Source organism: Asparagus officinalis, chromosome 9 (genome assembly GCF_001876935.1).
Source record: "Asparagus officinalis chromosome 9, Aspof.V1, whole genome shotgun sequence".
In the NCBI taxonomy this organism is placed as follows: domain Eukaryota; kingdom Viridiplantae; phylum Streptophyta; class Magnoliopsida; order Asparagales; family Asparagaceae; genus Asparagus; species Asparagus officinalis.
Window position 1 is genome coordinate 64227055 of NC_033802.1, and position 8128 is coordinate 64235182.

Here is an 8128-nt window from a genome sequence, read left to right on the forward strand (position 1 = left end):
TAGTAACCGGAACATTTTTGATAGACGAGTGGAGTATCGGGTAAGTTTTTGAAGTGAGATATTTTAGTGGGATATTAGGAGTAATATTTTAAAATGGGATATTTTAGTGGGATAATTGTTATTATGCTGGAGGATAAATTTTATTAATTAAGAAGCATATAAGTCATGTAGTAACCGGAACATTTTTGATAGACGAGTGGAGTATCGGGTAAGTTTTTGAAGTGAGATATTTTAGTGGGATATTAGGAGTAATATTTTAAAATGGGATATTTTAGTGGGATAATTGTTATTATGCTGGAGGATAAATTTTATTAATTAAGAAGCATATAAGTCATGTAGTAACCGGAACATTTTTGATAGACGAGTGGAGTATCGGGTAAGTTTTTGAAGTGAGATATTTTAGTGGGATATTAGGAGTAATATTTTAAAATGGGATATTTTAGTGGGATAATTGTTATTATGCTGGAGGATAAATTTTATTAATTAAGAAGCATATAAGTCATGCATTTTGATGATAGGACAACTATTCATATATTTTAAAGCTTACTATTATTAAAAATAATTATTTACTTTAGTGTTAGTTAATCTGGAAGAACTATTGGATAGACTATAAGATATTATTATAATAATTAGTAACTTTTTATTTTTTTGGAATTAGTTTTGTAATACACATTAAAAACAAAGTTCTCCCTCTTTTTTTGGCTCTTTCTTTTTTGATATGCTAGACAACATCCTGTCACCTCTCAATTTTAATTAATTTTTAATAAAACATAAATTTTTTAATTTTTTAATTTAAATTAATTATACAACTCTAATAAAAATGAAAAATAACATTAAATAAAAGGATAATAAGAAATGTAATCTAATCTTATAGTGTGGTTCAAAGATGATGAGAAATGAAATATGAAAAATAGACAAGCAAATGAGAAAATTTTAGTTTTTTACCATCTAATTCTAGTTTAAAACTTAGGACAATTTTAGAACTCACTCTTTCTATATAAATTTGACAAGAGTGAGATAAAATTTTAACATGATCCCAGTTTTACTTTTTATCCGTTTAATTTTATCCTAGCTCTAGTTCCAATTAACTAACACTATAAAAATTTGTCCCACAAATTATCCCAGTTCTAATTTCAAGTTCTACCTAAGTAACCCCCTTTTACAAAAAATAAAAAAAATATAGGCCATATTTGTTCAAAGTTTAAGGAAGAGTGAGTTGATATTGGGAAAATTTAATATAGATCATATTTATTAAAGCTTAAGGAAGAGTTCGCGTGAGTTAAAAATCTATACAGGTCAGGCTTTTCTAAGTTTCAAGGAAGAGTGAGTTGGAGGGAAAAAAATTATGTGGGAAGGTTTAATACGTACATAGGGTTAAGAAGAAAGATTAAATTATTTAATTTATTTTAGTATAAAAAAAAAGAACTGAATTCGTTAATTTGTAGGCAAGATTTTTGATTTAAATTATTTGCACCTCTTTGATAAATATATCCTACTTAAAGATTTTAAGGGAGCATGTTGCATCCTCATTTCCCGACTAACTAGTTTGTACCCCATTCAAAGCATGATCCCCTGTTTTTTAAGCATTTCATTTTGCACCTACCTCCCTCTAAGTTTTAATGCATTTGATTTGCTTATTGTATGCTTAAAATTACAAATCATATCTACTGCTCTATATTTATTTAGAAGATATTGCTCACGATACATTAATTTATTGTTTATGACACAGTAAATTATTGTAACATTTACTGTGGTACAAATAGTAATTTTTTGGATCATCCTTTATGTATAGAGGAGTGGATTAAGGTTTACAATGGGACACATCACATCTTCTGAAACTAGGTACATTTTTTCCACTTCATTGAAATTTACATGTTTATTGTGTTATTTTGTCGTTTTACAGTACAATTCTTTGATCTTAGTCTTTTATTCTATTATCTTATGGTAGCGGAGTAGATCTTCCGATAATTATTTACAATATTCAAAAGAAAAGATGAAACCTTTGTTGAATAATACGGAACTAAGTTCATTGGTTGCACTTCTATTCTCCTAAGAACAAGACAAAAATGATTATATTCCAAAGCATGTGCGCTTCCCTTTCATCTCTGTCTTATTATTGGAATTCTTGTTGGTGATGTGTATATTTTTCCTATCATTGTTGACTTCTATCATAATTTAAAAAAAATGATTTTCATTTTCATCTTTCATATTTAAGGTACCGTTGCTTTTATTATATGGCTAAAATATCAGAGTAGCTAATAAAGTGACATTTACTTTTTAATAAGATAAAAAATTGTGTTTTCAACAACAAAATCTAGAAATTGACACACTTAACTAATAAGACAAACTCTAGTCATTGACGTTTTGATTTGACAATAATTAATCGTTTTGCATATATAATATGCCTCAAATCTAACATATTTATATATTAACCCTAAACATTTTAAATATTTGTTAAAGTGTCCTCCTCAAGGTCCTTACCCTCACCTCCCCCTCTCCTTTCTTTTCCAACCTTATCCTTCTTCTAAACCTCTCTCGCCCCTTCTCTCCCCTCTCGTCTCACTCTCCAACTCCTCTTCCCTCCTCCTCCCCCTTCCTCTCACTCATTGTTGTTGGGGAATCCGAAACAATCAAATCGGATCCTTGTCCTTCCGGACCTTGTGTTGAAAGTAGGAAAGTAGGAAATTCACCACAAATAAAAATCAAAACTTGTAAAGAAGATAAAGGAGACGAACACACAGATTTAACGAGGTTCGACAACGTGCCTACGTCCTCAGGAGCCACACCACACAATTTCTTTATTAATTAAAGAAGAATTACAAGCTCTCAAACTAGGGTTTTATCTCTCTGAGATTCTCTCTCTTTTCTACAGTAAAAAACTCTCTTTTTCGTGCTCTCTCAAACCCTAAAACGTTTGGGTATTTATATCAAACTCAGTCCAAACAGAATTCCTAAATAGTTTAGGAAACTGTCAAACAGCGTCACGGTTGACCGTCAAGTTCCCGCGGTCGACCGTGAAAATCGACAGAGCCTAGAAAAGTTATAGGGTTTGGCGCGGTCGATCGCCAAGCCAGGCGCGGTTGATCGTGATCAAAAGACAAAAACTAAAATCCTATAGGGTTTGTGCGGTCGACCGCCACGGTTGACCGTGATCAGTTCCAGACTCTCCTGAGCTCCTGTGCACGTTCGCGGTCGATCGCCGCAAACTCGCGGTTGACCATGGATCAGTCTGGCAGTTTTCTTCCTCGTTCTGATTCTAGCTCCGGCTTCGACTTTGGTCTACACTTTAGACTAACAATCTCCCACTTGGAGGCTAAAGTGCCTTCAGTGAGTTCACTCGAACTCTCCCCTTCTTCACATGTATCTTCTCCTCCCCCGAAAAATTCTTTCTTCAATCAACAATATCCTGACGATCTCGCTGATCCTCGTAATGTTGCTCCGCCTTCGTCTTCTACTCGTGAAGGCCAACTGAAGTTGCACACAACTCTAGTTTCTCTATGGTGACTGCCTTCGTTAACATGTCCATCAGATTTTGACTCCCCAAAATATTCATTAAATGTAACTTTCTGTCTTCAACTAGCGAGCATATAAAATAGTATTTGACGTCAATGTGCTTTGTTCTAGTATGATATACTTGATTATTGGCAAGATGTATAGCGCTCTGACTATCACAATAAAGAACCCCTCTCCCTTGCTTCAAATCCAACTCTTCCAAGCACCAGTTCAACCAGATCATTTACTTGCTTGCTTCGGTCACTGCGACATACTCAGCCTCGGTTGTAGACAAAGTCACAATCTTCTGCAGACGTGAGACACAGCTCACTGCTATCGACGCTAAGGTATAAACATACCCCGTAGTGCTTCACCTCGTATCATGATCACCAACGAAGTCCGCATCCACGTATCCCTACAACACTAACTCCTTTCTCCTGAAACATAGTGGTTTGTTAGTTGTTCCCCTCAAGTACCGTATTATCCACTTCATGGCCTCCCAATGTTGCTTCCCTAGATTGCTAGCAAACCTGCTCACAACTCCCACTGCATGGGCCATGTCCGGCCTCGTGCAAACCATCGCGTACATGAGACTCCCAATGACCGAAGAATATGACACCCTACTCATATGCTCTCTATCTGCATCTGTCTTAGGTGATTGCTCTTCAAATAGCTTAAACTGACTTCCAATGGGCATGCTAACAACCTTAGCATTCTGTATATTGAACCTCTAAAGTACATTCTCGATATATTCAGCTTGGCTCAACCTCAATGTCCCTTTAGCTTTATTCTTGCTGATTCGCATCCCTAGAATATGCTTCGATGTACCCAGATCTAGACCTGTCCATCCAGCCCGGCCCGACCCGAAAATCCGGACCCGGGCCGGGCAAAACCGGAGCCCGGACCCGGACCCGGGCCCAGACCCGGGCCTAACCGGGCCGGGCTCTGGGCCGGCCCGGTTTTTTTAATTTTTTTTCTTTTCTTTTTTTTATAAAAAAATTCTAAAAAATAGTTTAAAATTATTATATTTTATATAATTATGTATTAGTATATACTTACAAATTATTACGTAACTATATATTATATATACATATATTATATGTAAATATATTGTATATATTTATAAGTTATAACTTGAGAGAGAGAGAATCACATAAGTAGTCATTGCCCGTTGGGCCAATGGGCAAGAAGTAGCCGTTGTAATATATTATACTTATATATACTTATATACTAAGAGAGAAAGTATACACACACACATATATAAAAGAGTATACTTATATAATAGGGAGTATACATATATAAGAGAGTATACTTATATAAGAGAGTATACTTATATATACATATATACTAAGAGAGAGAGTATATATATACATACATACATACATTATACATATATAAGAGAGAGTATTCTTATATATACTTATATAAGAGAAAGTATACTTATATATACTTATATATACTTATACATATATATACTTATATAAGAGAGAGTATACTTATATATACTTATATACTAAGAGAGAGTATATATACACACATATTATACATATATAGAAATATATTATATATACATATATTATATATATACATATTTATACATATATAAAAATATATTATATATACATATATTATACATATTATATATATTTATATATACATATATTATACATATATAATACATATAAAAAATAAAAATAATAAAAATAATAAAAAAATACTATTCTGGGTCGGGCCCGGGCCGGGCACCAAAGAGGCGGCCCGGGCCAGCAGGCTTTTTGGACACCCCTACCCAGATCCTTCATTGCAAACTCTTTTGCTAGCTGCTTCTTCAGACTATTTATATTTTCTAAACATGGTCCTGCCAACATGTCATCAATATATAATAACAAGATAATGAAGCTGGACTCGAACCTTTTGAAATAACAACAATGATCCGAATTGCATCTTGTGTAGCCATTATTTTGCATGAAGTTGTCAAACTTCTTGTACCACTGTCTCGGAGCCTGTTTCAAACTATATAAGCTCTTCTTGAGCTTGCACACCATCTCTTCCTTTCCTTCTTTAATGAAGCCAACAGGCTGCTTCATATAGATTTTTTCATCCAAGTCACCATAAAAAAAGACAGTCTTCACATCTAACTGCTCAAGAAAGAGGTCTTTTGCAGCTACCAAACTCAATACCACTCTAATGGTTATGAGCATCACAACATGAGAAAATATCTCTGTATAGTCCACTCCTTCCTATTGTTAAAACCCCTTCACTACTAATCTTGCCTTGAATATCTTGCTTCCATCACTCTCTTGCTTGACCTGGTAGACCCATTTATTATGTAAGGCCTTCTTCTGTGCAGGTAACTAGGCTAACTCTCATGTCTCATTAGTGAGTAGAGAATCCATCTTCTCCTGCATCGCATGCTCCCACTGCTAAGACTCACTCACTTGCATTGCTTCTTCATAGCACTCCGGCTCACCGCTGTCTGTCAACAATAAGTAGTTAAGAGATGAAAGATATCTGGAATTTGGTTTGGGTACCCTGGATGATCTCCTAAGCTTCACGCCCTCGGTAGTTTCTTTTGCACCTGGAGCCTCCTCCGTTCTGTGGTCAGAACAAACATCATCACTCCTATCTGGAAGTTCCTCTATATCTATGTACCCGGATCCACCTGTATCCGAAGTGCTGCTCCCACTGCTTTGGCTATCCTTGGCATTTTCCTGTTCTTGTATATCACTGTTTGTGGAAAAATTTGCAGTAAAAGAAATAAAAGAAAAATTGATTTGTATTCCTTTAATCTCAGTTACAATTGGATTTTCGATTACAAAAGAGAAGAGAATGATCGGGATTCTCTCCTTTGTTTAATTCTGGGTTCTTCTTGGTAGCGATGAGATGCCTCCCTCGATTGTTTGCGTCGAGTTTGCTTCTCGTTGACGATCCGAATATCTATACTCACTGGAACAACTGTCTTGTCTGGTTGATAACTCTTAACGAGTTTTGTGATTCAGAACAAGCAACAAACTCTAATGATAGAGTTGTTTGGAACCGAAAATAATTCGGTTAATAAGCCAAATGCTGACTGCTTAGAGTTCCTCCGTCTGTTGATTTTCCAGACTGTGTAAGGAGTCAATCCTCCTTTTTCTGATTCTGGAAGATCTGATCGAAAGGTCTTCTCCACGAAAATCCACCCCTTGATCTGATTATCAAAAATCCGATCTTTAACTCTGTTGAGTTTGTTGCTATTTATAGGGGGATTAGGGGTGTAACTGCCCCCATAATCCGCGCCTAAATGGGGGTTTAGTTACCCCATTAGTCGGGTGTAACAACCCACTAAAGCCACTCCTCAAATCGTGGGTGAAGAACAGCTTCGAAGTTGTTACGATCGCGTTTGAATGAGTCAGAACCTTGACCTGCGTTCTGGCGGTGATTGAGCTGCGTTTGGCAGTGATGGACGGGCTGCGTTGGGCAGTGATGGATGAGTTGCGTCGGCAGCGGTTGATAAGCTGCGTTGGGCAGCGATTGATAAGCTGCGTTGGGCAGCGATGGAGCTGCGTTCGAGCTGTGCTTGACAGCGATTGGAGCTGCGTTCGCAGCCATCAAGATCAATCATCTCACATAAGAAGCTGCATTCGTGTTTATAGCTGTTGAAGCGGCGTAGGTGATTGAATCGGTGTAGTGTCTTGATGATGGTACGCGGGGAGGACTTCCACGTCTTGGTTTGAAGAGATCGTCGATTTGTAATCCTTTCTGTCAGAGTATTGCTAAAGACTGTCGTTTTGTAATCTTTGCTTTAACTCTTTGACATGTGAAAATCTTCGAATTGTAGCCTTCTGGAAGTCGTCAGATTGTAACTTCCATCATCAGTGTTCGATGGAGACTCAGCTATCTATTGTGATTTTTAGACAGCCTACAGAACCCCCTCCAAAGTTTTCGAAAGTTCGCGGTTGACTGGGACGAATTTTCGGAATACTTTGGATCCCAAAACTTTGCTGATTAAATGTATTCCATCGTAGACTGAGTAGAGCATCTCAGGGTTTTAGGCAAATTTTGTCGACATCCTCCTTCTTGTTTGATTCGTCAACAGTGGCTTAGACTTCAGCTTGTATGAACAGACTTTCATCCCCAGCTTAGTCAGGGAGACAGCTTCGGAAGAATCTTCTTGATCAGCTCGTCTGAGGTAAAATGATCTCGGCCGTCTGATTATTACTTGGGATATTTACCCCTTTGAAGGAGTTATTTATGTGGTAGGCTGAGTTCGGTCATCAGAACGCACGTCTAAATCATGCGTTCGACTGTTTGATCATGAGGGTGCGTTTGGGAGTTGAAACCCCCCCCTTCATTTGAAAACGTGAGAATCACGTTTCAGGTGAGATTTTACCTAAAATCTCGTTCCGATTTGACAGCTACAGCTGTTTATAAATGGACCACTGAGGTCAAATCAAAAAGTCATTCGACTTTTCCCTTTCTTGTTTGATTTCTAAACAGGGCTACTGTTCATCTTCTCCAGCGCTTCAACGGAAGAAAGGGTCCGTTCCTGAATATTCCGCCCATCTTCGGCTTCCACTCCACGGTTGCTATGGGACCCAAGAAGAAAATGGCCTCCAAATCGAAGACCGCCCAAGCTCCGGATGTTCCTTTGGCTAGA